At 40.3% G+C, this 12,694-nt stretch overlaps 7 non-coding genes across 7 annotated transcripts; 3 read left to right on the forward strand and 4 right to left on the reverse strand.

Moving 5' to 3' along the window:
* Positions 1 to 285: 285 nt before the first annotated feature.
* Positions 286 to 368, forward strand: TRNAL-CAG (transfer RNA leucine (anticodon CAG)). The gene has a single exon. It is a non-coding gene; the product is annotated as a tRNA-Leu (tRNA).
* Positions 369 to 1,623: 1,255 nt separating this feature from the next.
* On the reverse strand, positions 1,624 to 1,696 carry TRNAF-GAA (transfer RNA phenylalanine (anticodon GAA)). The gene has a single exon. It is a non-coding gene; the product is annotated as a tRNA-Phe (tRNA).
* A 141-nt stretch (positions 1,697 to 1,837) lies between these two features.
* On the forward strand, positions 1,838 to 1,920 carry TRNAL-CAG (transfer RNA leucine (anticodon CAG)). The gene has a single exon. It is a non-coding gene; the product is annotated as a tRNA-Leu (tRNA).
* Positions 1,921 to 10,413: 8,493 nt separating this feature from the next.
* On the reverse strand, positions 10,414 to 10,486 carry TRNAF-GAA (transfer RNA phenylalanine (anticodon GAA)). The gene has a single exon. It is a non-coding gene; the product is annotated as a tRNA-Phe (tRNA).
* Positions 10,487 to 11,189: 703 nt separating this feature from the next.
* On the reverse strand, positions 11,190 to 11,262 carry TRNAF-GAA (transfer RNA phenylalanine (anticodon GAA)). The gene has a single exon. It is a non-coding gene; the product is annotated as a tRNA-Phe (tRNA).
* A 702-nt stretch (positions 11,263 to 11,964) lies between these two features.
* Positions 11,965 to 12,037, reverse strand: TRNAF-GAA (transfer RNA phenylalanine (anticodon GAA)). Its single transcript has one exon. It is a non-coding gene; the product is annotated as a tRNA-Phe (tRNA).
* A 141-nt stretch (positions 12,038 to 12,178) lies between these two features.
* Positions 12,179 to 12,261, forward strand: TRNAL-CAG (transfer RNA leucine (anticodon CAG)). Its single transcript has one exon. It is a non-coding gene; the product is annotated as a tRNA-Leu (tRNA).
* The last annotated feature ends 433 nt before the right edge of the window (positions 12,262 to 12,694 follow it).

Here is a 12,694-nt window from a genome sequence, read left to right on the forward strand (position 1 = left end):
AGAATGAAAATCTTGCTAAATGCATATGGAGAAAGAACTTTATCTCAAATCACTCATACTTAAAAACAGCATGCTGAAACCCAGGATCGGACCAGGGACCTTTGGATCTTCAATCTAACGCTCTCCCAACTGAGCTATTTCAGCAACCTACAAAGTTAAAGCTACAGCATTGCAAGGCAAACTCAAAGGCGTTAATAAATTTTCAGTTCAAAATTTGCCTTTTTTTGGGGCCAAACAAAAAATGTGTTTGTTTTTAGAAAGTGTGAATTTTCCACAGTTGTGCTTGTCAGGATGGCCGAGCGGTCCAAGGCGCTGCGTTCAGGTCGCAGTCTCTACTTGAGGCGTGGGTTCGAATCCCACTTCTGACAGGTTTCTGTTACATTACAATCATGTTTTGTTTTTTTTTCATTTTCACTATGTCCCTCTGTCACAATTCAGACATTTCCACAAGCCAGATTAGTCCAAGGACAAAGCCAATGAGAACCCTCTGGATCCTCAATACTGTCTGTCACAATCATGTTGTTCTCTGCTGCACTATCAGTAAGAAGAGGGAGGTGGAAAATCTCATAAAATAAACCTCAAGATACACAAAATCTTAAAGATCCTTAGCACTTTATGTTGATATTTCTCACATTTTTTTTCTGATTTCCTCCATACTACTTCGACTTCAACTTAATTTTTCAGTATAACTACTTTCATTTTCTTCTCGCATTAGTGACTGTTCTGAAAAGAGATACTTAAAACTGTTTTTTTCAGGTATATCTGCACTTCACAAAGAATGAAAATCTTGCTAAATGCATATGGAGAAAGAACTTTATCTCAAATCACTCATACTTAAAAACAGCGTGCTAAAACCCGGGATCGGACCAGGGACCTTTCGATCTTCAGTCTAACGCTCTCCCAACTGAGCTATTTCAGCAACCTACAAAGTTAAAGCTACAGCATTGCAAGGCAAACTCAAAGGCGTTAATAAATTTTCAGTTCAAAATTTGCCTTTTTTTGGGGCCAAACAAAAAATGTGTTTGTTTTTAGAAAGTGTGAATTTTCCACAGTTGTGCTTGTCAGGATGGCCGAGCGGTCCAAAGCGCTGCGTTCAGGTCGCAGTCTCTACTTGAGGCGTGGGTTCGAATCCCACTTCTGACAGGTTTCTGTTACATTACAATCATGTTTTTTTTTTTTTTTTCATTTTCACTATGTCCCTCTGTCACAATTCAGACATTTCCACAAACCAGATTAATCCAAGGACAAAGCCAATGAGAACCCTCTGGATCCTCAATCCTGTCTGTCACAATCATGTTGTTCTCTGCTGCACTATCAGTAAGAAGAGGGATGTGAAAAATCTCATAAAATAAACCTCAAGATACACAAAATCTTAAAGATTCTTAGCACTTTATGTTGATATTTCTCAGCTTTTTTCTCCGATTTCCTCCATACTACTTCGACTTCAACTTAATTTTTCAGTATAACTACTTTCATTTTCTTCTCGCATTAGTGACTGTTCTGAAAAGAGATACTTAAAACTGTTTTTTTCAGGTATATCTGCACTTCACAAAGAATGAAAATCTTGCTAAATGCATATGGAGAAAGAACTTTATCTCAAATCACTCATACTTAAAAACAGCGTGCTGAAACCCGGGATCGGACCAGGGACCTTTAGATCTTCAGTCTAACGCTCTCCCAACTGAGCTATTTCAGCAACCTACAAAGTTAAAGCTACAGCATTGCAAGGCAAACTCAAAGGCGTTAATACATTTTCAGTTCAAAATTTGCATTTTTTTGGGGCCAAACAAAAAATGTGTTTGTTTTTAGAAAGTGTGAATTTTCTACAGTTGTGCTTGTCAGGATGGCCGAGCGGTCCAAGGCGCTGCGTTCAGGTCGCAGTCTCTACTTGAGGCGTGGGTTCGAATCCCACTTCTGACAGGTTTCTGTTACATTACAATCATGTTTTTTTTTTTTTCATTTTCACTATGTCCCTCTGTCACAATTCAGACATTTCCACAAACCAGATTAGTCCAAGGACAATGCCAATGAGAACCCTCTGGATCCTCAATCCTGTCTGTCACAATCATGTTGTTCTCTGCTGCACTATCAGTAAGAAGAGGGAGGTGAAAAATCTCATAAAATAAACCTCAAGATACACAAAATCTTAAAGATCCTTAGCACTTTATGTTGATATTTCTCAGATTATTTTTCTGATTTCCTCCATACTACTTCGACTTCAACTTAATTTTTCAGTATAACTACTTTCATTTTCTTCTCGCATTAGTGACTGTTCTGAAAAGAGATACTTAAAACTGTTTTTTTCAGGTATATCTGCACTTCACAAAGAATGAAAATCTTGCTAAATGCATATGGAGAAAGAACTTTATCTCAAATCACTCATACTTAAAAACAGTGTGCTGAAACCCAGGATCGGACCAGGGACCTTTAGATCTTCAGTCTAACGCTCTCCCAACTGAGCTATTTCAGCAACCTACAAAGTTAAAGCTACAGCATTGCAAGGCAAACTCAAAGGCGTTAATACATTTTCAGTTCAAAATTTGCATTTTTTTGGGGCCAAACAAAAAATGTGTTTGTTTTTAGAAAGTGTGAATTTTCCACAGTTGTGCTTGTCAGGATGGCCGAGCGGTCCAAGGCGCTGCGTTCAGGTCACAGTCTCTACTTGAGGCGTGGGTTCGAATCCCACTTCTGACAGGTTTCTGTTACATTACAATCATGTTTTGTTTTTTTTTCATTTTCACTATGTCCATCTGTCACAATTCAGACATTTCCACAAACCAGATTAGTCCAATGACAAAGCCAATGAGAACCCTCTGGATCCTCAATCCAGTCTGTCACAATCATGTTGTTCTCTGCTGCACTATCAGTAAGAAGAGGGACGTGGAAAATCTCATAAAATAAACCTCAAGATACACAAAATCTTAAAGATCCTTAGCACTTTATGTTGATATTTCTCAGATTTTTTCTCCGATTTCCTCCATACTACTTCGACTTCAATTTAATTTTTCAGTATAACTACTTTCATTTTCTTCTCGCATTAGTGACTGTTCTGGAAAGAGATACTTAAAACTGTTTTTTTCAGGTATATCTGCACTTCACAAAGAATGAAAATCTTGCTAAATACATATGGAGAAAGAACTTTATCTCAAATCACTCATACTTAAAAACAGCGTGCTGAAACCCGGGATCGGACCAGGGACCTTTAGATCTTCAGTCTAACGCTCTCCCTACTGAGCTATTTTAGCAACCTACAAAGTTAAAGCTACAGCATTGCAAGGCAAACTCAAAGGCGTTAATACATTTTCAGTTCGAAATTTGCATTTTTTTGGGGCCAAACAAAAAATGTGTTTGTTTTTAGAAAGTGTGAATTTTCCACAGTTGTGCTTGTCAGGATGGCCGAGCGGTCCAAGGCGCTGCGTTCAGGTCGCTGTCTCTACTTGAGGCGTGGGTTCGAATCCCAATTCTGACAGGTTTCTGTTACATTACAATTATGTTTTTTTTTTTTTCATTTTCACTATGTCCCTCTGTCACAATTCAGACATTTCCACAAACCAGATTAGTCCAAGGACAATGCCAATGAGAACCCTCTGGATTCTCAATCCTGTCTGTCACAATCATGTTGTTCTCTGCTGCACTATCAGTAAGAAGAGGGAGGTGAAAAATCTCATAAAATAAACCTCAAGATACACAAAATCTTAAAGATCCTTAGTAGTGATGAGCGAGCATGCTTGTTACTACTCGGTACTCGCACGAGTATCACTGTACTCGGGCTACTCGGCGGGTACCGAGTAATTTTGCAATACTCGTGCTTTACTCGTGGTCTTCATTTCTGCATGTTGGCGCTCTTTTGAGAGCCAGCCCTCATGCAGGGATTGGCTGGCAGACCACTGCAATGCCACAGCCCTCTTAGTTGTGGAATTGCAGTGATTGGCTGGCCTGCACAGCGTGACCGAGCCTTTATACCGGCCGGCGCGCTGTGCTCTGTACACAGCCATCTCATATTCCCTGCTTTCCACGCCCACAGGCGCCTATGATTGGTTGCAGTGAGACACGCCCCCACGCTGAGTGACAGGTGTCACACTGCACCCAATCACAGCAGCCGGTGGGCGGGTCTATACTGTGCAGTAAAATAAATAAATAAATAATTAAAAAAAACGGCGTGCGGTCCCCCCAATTTTAATACCAGCCAGATAAAGCCATACAGCTGAAGGCTGGTATTCTCAGGATGGGGAGCTCCACGTTATGGGGAGCCCCCCACCCTAACAATATCAGTCAGCAGCTGCCCAGAATTGCCGCATACATTATATGCGACAGTTCTGGGGCTGTACCCGGCTCTTCCCGATTTACCCTAGTGCATTGGCAAATCGGGGTAATAAGGAGTTAATGGCAGCCCATAGCTGCCACTAAATCCTAGATTAATCATGTCAGGCGTCTCCCCGAGATTCCTTCCATGATTAATCTGTAAATTACAGTTAAAAAACACACACACCCGAAAAATCCTTTATTAGAAATAAAAAACACTAACAAAATCCCTCATTACCAATTTATTAACCCCGACAAACCCTCCATGTCCGGCGTACTCCACAGTCCTCCAGCGTCGCGTCCAGCTCTGCTGCATGGAAGTGACAGGAGCTGCAGAAGACACCGCCGCTCCGGTCACCTCCACGCAGCTAATGAAGGGAATAGCGCGATCAGCTGCTGTCAGTCAGGTAACTCCCGGCCACTGCTGGATCCAGCGGTGGCCGCGATTAACCTCAGTGACAGCAGCTGATCGCTATACTCACCTCAGTTGGTGCATGGAGCTGACTGGAGCGGCGGTGAGTAGCGCGATCAGCTGAGCTGTCACTGAGGTTACCCGCGGCCACCGCTGCATCCACCGCTGGATCCAGGTAACCTCAGTGACAGCTCAGCTGATTGCTATACTCATCTCATTAGCTGCGTGGAGGTGACCGGAGCGACGGTGTATTCTGCAGCTCCTGTCACTTCCATGCAGCAGAGCTGGACGCGACGCTGGAGGACTGTGGAGTACGCCGGACATGGAGGGTTTGTCGGGGTTAATAAATTGGTAATGAGGGACTTTGTTAGTGTTTTTTATTTCTAATAAAGGATTTTTCGGGTGTGTGTGTTTTTTAACTGTAATTTACAGATTAATCATGGAAGGAATCTCGGGGAGACACCTGACATGATTAATCTAGGATTTAGTGGCAGCTATGGGCTGCCATTAACTCCTTATTACCCCGATTTGCCAAAGCACCAGGGTAAATCGGGAAGAGCCGGGTACAGCCCCAGAACTGTCGCATCTAATGTATGCGGCAATTCTGGGCGGCTGCTGACTGATATTGTTAGGGTGGGGGGCTCCCCATAACGTGGAGCTCCCCATCCTGAGAATACCAGCCTTCAGCCGTATGGCTTTATCTGGCTGGTATTAAAATTGGGGGGACCGCACGCCGTTTTTTTTAATTATTTAATTATTTATTTCACTGCACAGTATACACACACCAGCTGCTGTGATTGGGTGCAGTGAGACAGCTGTCACTCAGTGTGGAGGCATGTCTCACTGCAACCAATCATAGGCGCCGAAAAGCAGGACAGCAGGGAATAGGAGATTGATTAATGAGCGGCCGGCTTTTTCAAAAGAGGAAAAGCCACCGGAGTTTGAACAGCTGTGCAGCGCCGCGGCAGTGATCGGGGAACGGTAAGTAAGAGAGAGGGGGGGGAACTGACCGACAGACTGTGAGAGGGGGACAGACAAGACAGAGAGAGACAGACCGACGGACTGAGGGAGATAGAATAAAAAAAAAAAAAATGACCGACATCGCTAGTAAAAAGCACAAAACGTGCGTTTTGGACATCGGAGTGCCACACAAGGTTTTCATGTAAAATCTTTCATGTATTAATCTCAAAAAGTAACATACATTAGCTCTATCTCACTATTGGGTATGTGCCCTTAACATTTCCGCCATGAAAATTCATTTTGGTGTCATTTTGGAAGGTTTTCTGGTGAGTCCGTAAAAATGGCGTAAAACTTGGACAAAATGGTTCACAGCTGTGACTTTTGAGTGATAAATGCTTCAAGGGGTCTTCCCCATGCTGATGCCATGTCATTTGAGCACTCTTCTGAGACTTTTGTGACATTTTTAGGGTTTCTACATGCTGCCGGGGGGTCATTTCACAAAAATACTCGGGTCTCCCATAGGATAACATTGGGCTCGGTGCTCGGGCCGAGTACACGAGTATCTTGGGAGGCTCGGCCCGAGCTTCGAGCACCCGAGCTTTTTAGTACTCGCTCATCACTAATCCTTAGCACTTTATGTTGATATTTCTCAGATTTTTTTTCTGATTTCCTCCATACTACTTCGACTTCAACTTAATTTTTCAGTATAACTACTTTCATTTTCTTCTCGCATTAGTGACTGTTCTGAAAAGAGATACTTAAAACTGTTTTTTTCAGTTATATCTGCACTTCACAAAGAATGAAAATCTTGCTAAATGCATATGGAGAAAGAACTTTATCTCAAATCACTCATACTTAAAAACAGCGTGCTGAAACCCAGGATCGGACCAGGGACCTTTAGATCTTCAGTCTAACGCTCTCCCAACTGAGCTATTTCAGCAACCTACAAAGTTAAAGCTACAGCATTGCAAGGCAAACTCAAAGGCGTTAATACATTTTCAGTTCAAAATTTGCATTTTTTTGGGGCCAAACAAAAAATGTGTTTGTTTTTAGAAAGTGTGATTTTTCTACAGTTGTGCTTGTCAGGATGGCCGAGCGGTCCAAGGCGCTGCGTTCAGGTCGCAGTCTCTACTTGAGTCGTGGGTTCGAATCCCATTTCTGACAGGTTTCTGTTACATTACAATTATGTTTTTTATTTTTTCATTTTCACTATGTCCCTCTGTCACAATTCAGACATTTCCACAAACCAGATTAGTCCAAGGACAAAGCCAATGAGAACCCTCTGGATCCTCAATCCTGTCTGTCACAATCATGTTGTTCTCTGCTGCACTATCAGTAAGAAGAGGGAGGTGGAAAATCTCATAAAATAAACCTCAAGATACACAAAATCTTAAAGATCCTTAGCACTTTATGTTGATATTTCTCAGATTTTTTCTCCGATTTCCTCCATACTACTTCGACTTCAACTTTATTTTTCAGTATAACTACTTTCATTTTCTTCTCGCATTAGTAACTGTTCTGAAAAGAGATACTTAAAACTGTTTTTTTCAGGTATATCTGCACTTCACAAAGAATGAAAATCTTGCTAAATGCATATGGAGAAAGAACTTTATCTCAAATCACTCATACTTAAAAACAGCGTGCTGAAACCCGGGATCGGACCAGGGACCTTTAGATCTTCAGTTTAATGCTCACCCAACTGAAATATTTCAGCAACCTACAAAGTTAAAGCTACAGCATTGCAAGGCAAACTCAAAGGCGTTAATACATTTTCAGTTCAAAATTTGCATTTTTTTGGGGCCAAACAAAAAATGTGTTTGTTTTTAGAAAGTGTGAATTTTCCACAGTTGTGCTTGGCAGGATGGCCGAGCGGTCCAAGGGGCTGCGTTCAGGTCGCAGTCTCTACTTCAGGCGAGGGTTCGAATCCCACTTCTGACAGGTTTCTGTTACATTACAATCATGTTTTGTTTTTTTTTCATTTTCACTATGTCCCTCTGTCACAATTCAGACATTTACACAAACCAGATTAGTCCAAGGACAAAGCCAATGAGAACCCTCTGGATCCTCAATCCTGTCTGTCACAATCATGTTGTTCTCTGCTGCACTATCAGTAAGAAGAGGGAGGTGGAAAATCTCATAAAATAAACCTCAAGATACACAAAATCTTAAAGATCCTTAGCACTTTATGTTGATATTTCTCAGATTTTTTCTCCGATTTCCTCCATACTACTTCGACTTCAACTTAATTTTTCAGTATAACTACTTTCATTTTCTTCTCGCATTAGTGACTCTTCTGAAAAGAGATACTTAAAACTGTTTTTTTCAGGTATATCTGCACTTTACAAAGAATGAAAATCTTGCTAAATGCATATGGAGAAAGAACTTTATCTCAAATCACTCATACTTAAAAACAGCGTGCTGAAACCCGGGATCGGACCAGGGACCTTTAGATCTTCAGTCTAACACTCTCCCAACTGAGCTATTTCAGCAACCTACAAAGTTAAAGCTACAGCATTGCAAGGCAAACTCAAAGGCATTAATACATTTTCAGTTCAAAATTTGCCTTTTTTTGGGGCCAAACAAAAAATGTGTTTGTTTTTAGAAAGTGTGAATTTTCGACACTTGCGCTTGTCAGGATGGCCGAGCAGTCCAAGGCGCTGCGTTCAGGTCGCAGTCTCTACTTGAGGCGTGGGTTCGAATCCCACTTCTGACAGGTTTCTGTTACATTACAATCATGTTTTTTTTTTTTTCATTTTCACTATGTCCCTCTGTCACAATTCAGACATTTACACAAACCAGATTAGTCCAAGGACAAAGCCAATGAGAACCCTCTGGATCCTCAATCCTGTCTGTCACAATCATGTTGTTCTCTGCTGCACTATCAGTAAGAAGAGGGAGGTGGAAAATCTCATAAAATAAACCTCAAGATACACAAAATCTTAAAGATCCTTAGCACTTTATGTTGATATTTCTCAGATTTTTTCTCCGATTTCCTCCATACTACTTCGACTTCAACTTAATTTTTCAGTATAACTACTTTCATTTTCTTCTCGCATTAGTGACTCTTCTGAAAAGAGATACTTAAAACTGTTTTTTTCAGGTATATCTGCACTTTACAAAGAATGAAAATCTTGCTAAATGCATATGGAGAAAGAACTTTATCTCAAATCACTCATACTTAAAAACAGCGTGCTGAAACCCGGGATCGGACCAGGGACCTTTAGATCTTCAGTTTAATGCTCACCCAACTGAAATATTTCAGCAACCTACAAAGTTAAAGCTACAGCATTGCAAGGCAAACTCAAAGGCGTTAATACATTTTCAGTTCAAAATTTGCATTTTTTTGGGGCCAAACAAAAAATGTGTTTGTTTTTAGAAAGTGTGAATTTTCCACAGTTGTGCTTGGCAGGATGGCCGAGCGGTCCAAGGGGCTGCGTTCAGGTCGCAGTCTCTACTTCAGGCGAGGGTTCGAATCCCACTTCTGACAGGTTTCTGTTACATTACAATCATGTTTTGTTTTTTTTTCATTTTCACTATGTCCCTCTGTCACAATTCAGACATTTACACAAACCAGATTAGTCCAAGGACAAAGCCAATGAGAACCCTCTGGATCCTCAATCCTGTCTGTCACAATCATGTTGTTCTCTGCTGCACTATCAGTAAGAAGAGGGAGGTGGAAAATCTCATAAAATAAACCTCAAGATACACAAAATCTTAAAGATCCTTAGCACTTTATGTTGATATTTCTCAGATTTTTTCTCCGATTTCCTCCATACTACTTCGACTTCAACTTAATTTTTCAGTATAACTACTTTCATTTTCTTCTCGCATTAGTGACTCTTCTGAAAAGAGATACTTAAAACTGTTTTTTTCAGGTATATCTGCACTTTACAAAGAATGAAAATCTTGCTAAATGCATATGGAGAAAGAACTTTATCTCAAATCACTCATACTTAAAAACAGCGTGCTGAAACCCGGGATCGGACCAGGGACCTTTAGATCTTCAGTCTAACACTCTCCCAACTGAGCTATTTCAGCAACCTACAAAGTTAAAGCTACAGCATTGCAAGGCAAACTCAAAGGCATTAATACATTTTCAGTTCAAAATTTGCCTTTTTTTGGGGCCAAACAAAAAATGTGTTTGTTTTTAGAAAGTGTGAATTTTCGACACTTGTGCTTGTCAGGATGGCCGAGCAGTCCAAGGCGCTGCGTTCAGGTCGCAGTCTCTACTTGAGGCGTGGGTTCGAATCCCACTTCTGACAGGTTTCTGTTACATTACAATCATGTTTTTTTTTTTTTCATTTTCACTATGTCCCTCTGTCACAATTCAGACATTTCCACAAACCAGATTAGTCCAAGGACAAAGCCAATGAGAACCCTCTGGATCCTCAATCCTGTCTGTCACAATCATGTTGTTCTCTGCTGCACTATCAGTAAGAAGAGGGAGGTAAAAAATCTCATAAAATAAACCTCAAGATACACAAAATCTTAAAGATCCTTAGCACTTTATGTTGATATTTCTCAGATTTTTTTTCTGATTTCCTCCATACTACTTCGACTTCAACTTAATTTTTCAGTATAACTACTTTCATTTTCTTCTCGCATTAGTGACTGTTCTGAAAAGAGATACTTAAAACTGTTTTTTTCAGGTATATCTGCACTTCACAAAGAATGAAAATCTTGCTAAATGCATATGGAGAAAGAACTTTATCTCAAATCACTCATACTTAAAAACAGCGTGCTGAAACCCGGGATCGGACCAGGGACCTTTAGATCTTCAGTCTAACGCTCTCCCAACTGAGCTATTTCAGCAACCTACAAAGTTAAAGCTACAGCATTGCAAGGCAAACTCAAAGGCGTTAATACATTTTCAGTTCAAAATTTGCATTTTTTTTGGGGCCAAACAAAAAATGTGTTTGTTTTTAGAAAGTGTGAATTTTGCACAGTTGTGCTTGTCAGGATGGCCGAGCGGTCCAAGGGGCTGCGTTCAGGTCGCAGTCTCTACTTCAGGCGTGGGTTTGAATCCCACTTCTGACAGGTTTCTGTTACATTACAATCATGTTTTGTTTTTTTTTCATTTTCACTATGTCCCTCTGTCACAATTCAGACATTTCCACAAACCAGATTAGTCCAAGGACAAAGCCAATGAGAACCCTCTGGATCCTCAATCCTATCTGTCACAATCATGTTGTTCTCTGCTGCACTATCAGTAAGAAGAGGGAGGTGGAAAATCTCATAAAATAAACCTCAAGATACACAAAATCTTAAAGATCCTTAGCACTTTATGTTGATATTTCTCAGATTTTTTTTCTGATTTCCTCCATACTACTTCGACTTCAACTTAATTTTTCAGTATAACTACTTTCATTTTCTTCTCGCATTAGTGACTGTTCTGAAAAGAGATACTTAAAACTGTTTTTTTCAGGTATATCTGCACTTCACAAAGAATGAAAATCTTGCTAAATGCATATGGAGAAAGAACTTTATCTCAAATCACTCATACTTAAAAACAGCATGCTGAAACCCGGGATCGGACCAGGGACCTTTAGATCTTCAGTCTAACGCTCTCCCAACTGAGCTATTTCAGCAACCTACAAAGTTAAGGCTACAGCATTGCAAGGCAAACTCAAAGGCGTTAATAAATTTTCAGTTCAAAATTTGCCTTTTTTTGGGGCCAAACAAAAAATGTGTTTGTTTTTAGAAAGTGTGAATTTTCCAAAGTTGTGCTTGGCAGGATGGCCGAGCGGTCCAAGGGGCTGCGTTCAGGTCGCAGTCTCTACTTCAGGCGAGGGTTCGAATCCCACTTCTGACAGGTTTCTGTTACATTACAATCATGTTTTGTTTTTTTTTCATTTTCACTATGTCCCTCTGTCACAATTCAGACATTTACACAAACCAGATTAGTCCAAGGACAAAGCCAATGAGAACCCTCTGGATCCTCAATCCTGTCTGTCACAATCATGTTGTTCTCTGCTGCACTATCAGTAAGAAGAGGGAGGTGGAAAATCTCATAAAATAAACCTCAAGATACACAAAATCTTAAAGATCCTTAGCACTTTATGTTGATATTTCTCAGATTTTTTCTCCGATTTCCTCCATACTACTTCGACTTCAACTTAATTGTTCAGTATAACAACTTTCATTTTCTTCTCGCATTAGTGACTGTTCTGAAAAGAGATACTTAAAACTGTTTTTTTCAGGTATATCTGCACTTCACAAAGAATGAAAATCTTGCTAAATGCATATGGAGAAAGAACTTTATCTGAAATCACTCATACTTAAAAACAGCGTGCTGAAACCCGGGATCGGACCAGGGACCTTTAGATCTTCAGTCTAACGCTCTCCCAACTGAGCTATTTCAGCAACCTACAAAGTTAAAGCTACAGCATTGCAAGGCAAACTCAAAGGCGTTAATACATTTTCAGTTCAAAATTTGCATTTTTTTGGGGCCAAACAAAAAATGTGTTTGTTTTTAGAAAGTGTGAATTTTCCACAGTTGTGCTTGTCAGGATGGCCGAGCGGTCCAAGGCGCTGCGTTCAGGTCGCAGTCTCTACTTGAGGCGTGGGTTCGAATCCCACTTCTGACATGTTTCTGTTCCATTACAATCATGTTTTGTTTTTTTTCATTTTCACTATGTCCCTCTGTCACAATTCAGACATTTCCACAAACCAGATTAGTCCAAGGACAAAGCCAATGAGAACCCTCTGGATCCTCAATCCTGTCTGTCACAATAATGTTGTTCTCTGCTGCACTATCAGTAAGAAGAGGGAGGTGAAAAATCTCATAAAATAAACCTCAAGATACACAAAATCTTAAAGATCCTTAGCACTTTATGTTGATATTTCTCACATTTTTTTTCTGATTTCCTCCATACTACTTCGACTTCAACTTAATTTTTCAGTATAACTACTTTCATTTTCTTCTCGCATTAGTGACTGTTCTGAAAAGAGATACTTAAAACTGTTTTTTTCAGGTATATCTGCACTTCACAAAGAATGAAAATCTTGCTAAATGCATAT

This window comes from Anomaloglossus baeobatrachus, chromosome 1 (genome assembly GCF_048569485.1).
Source record: "Anomaloglossus baeobatrachus isolate aAnoBae1 chromosome 1, aAnoBae1.hap1, whole genome shotgun sequence".
In the NCBI taxonomy this organism is placed as follows: Eukaryota; Metazoa; Chordata; class Amphibia; order Anura; family Aromobatidae; genus Anomaloglossus; species Anomaloglossus baeobatrachus.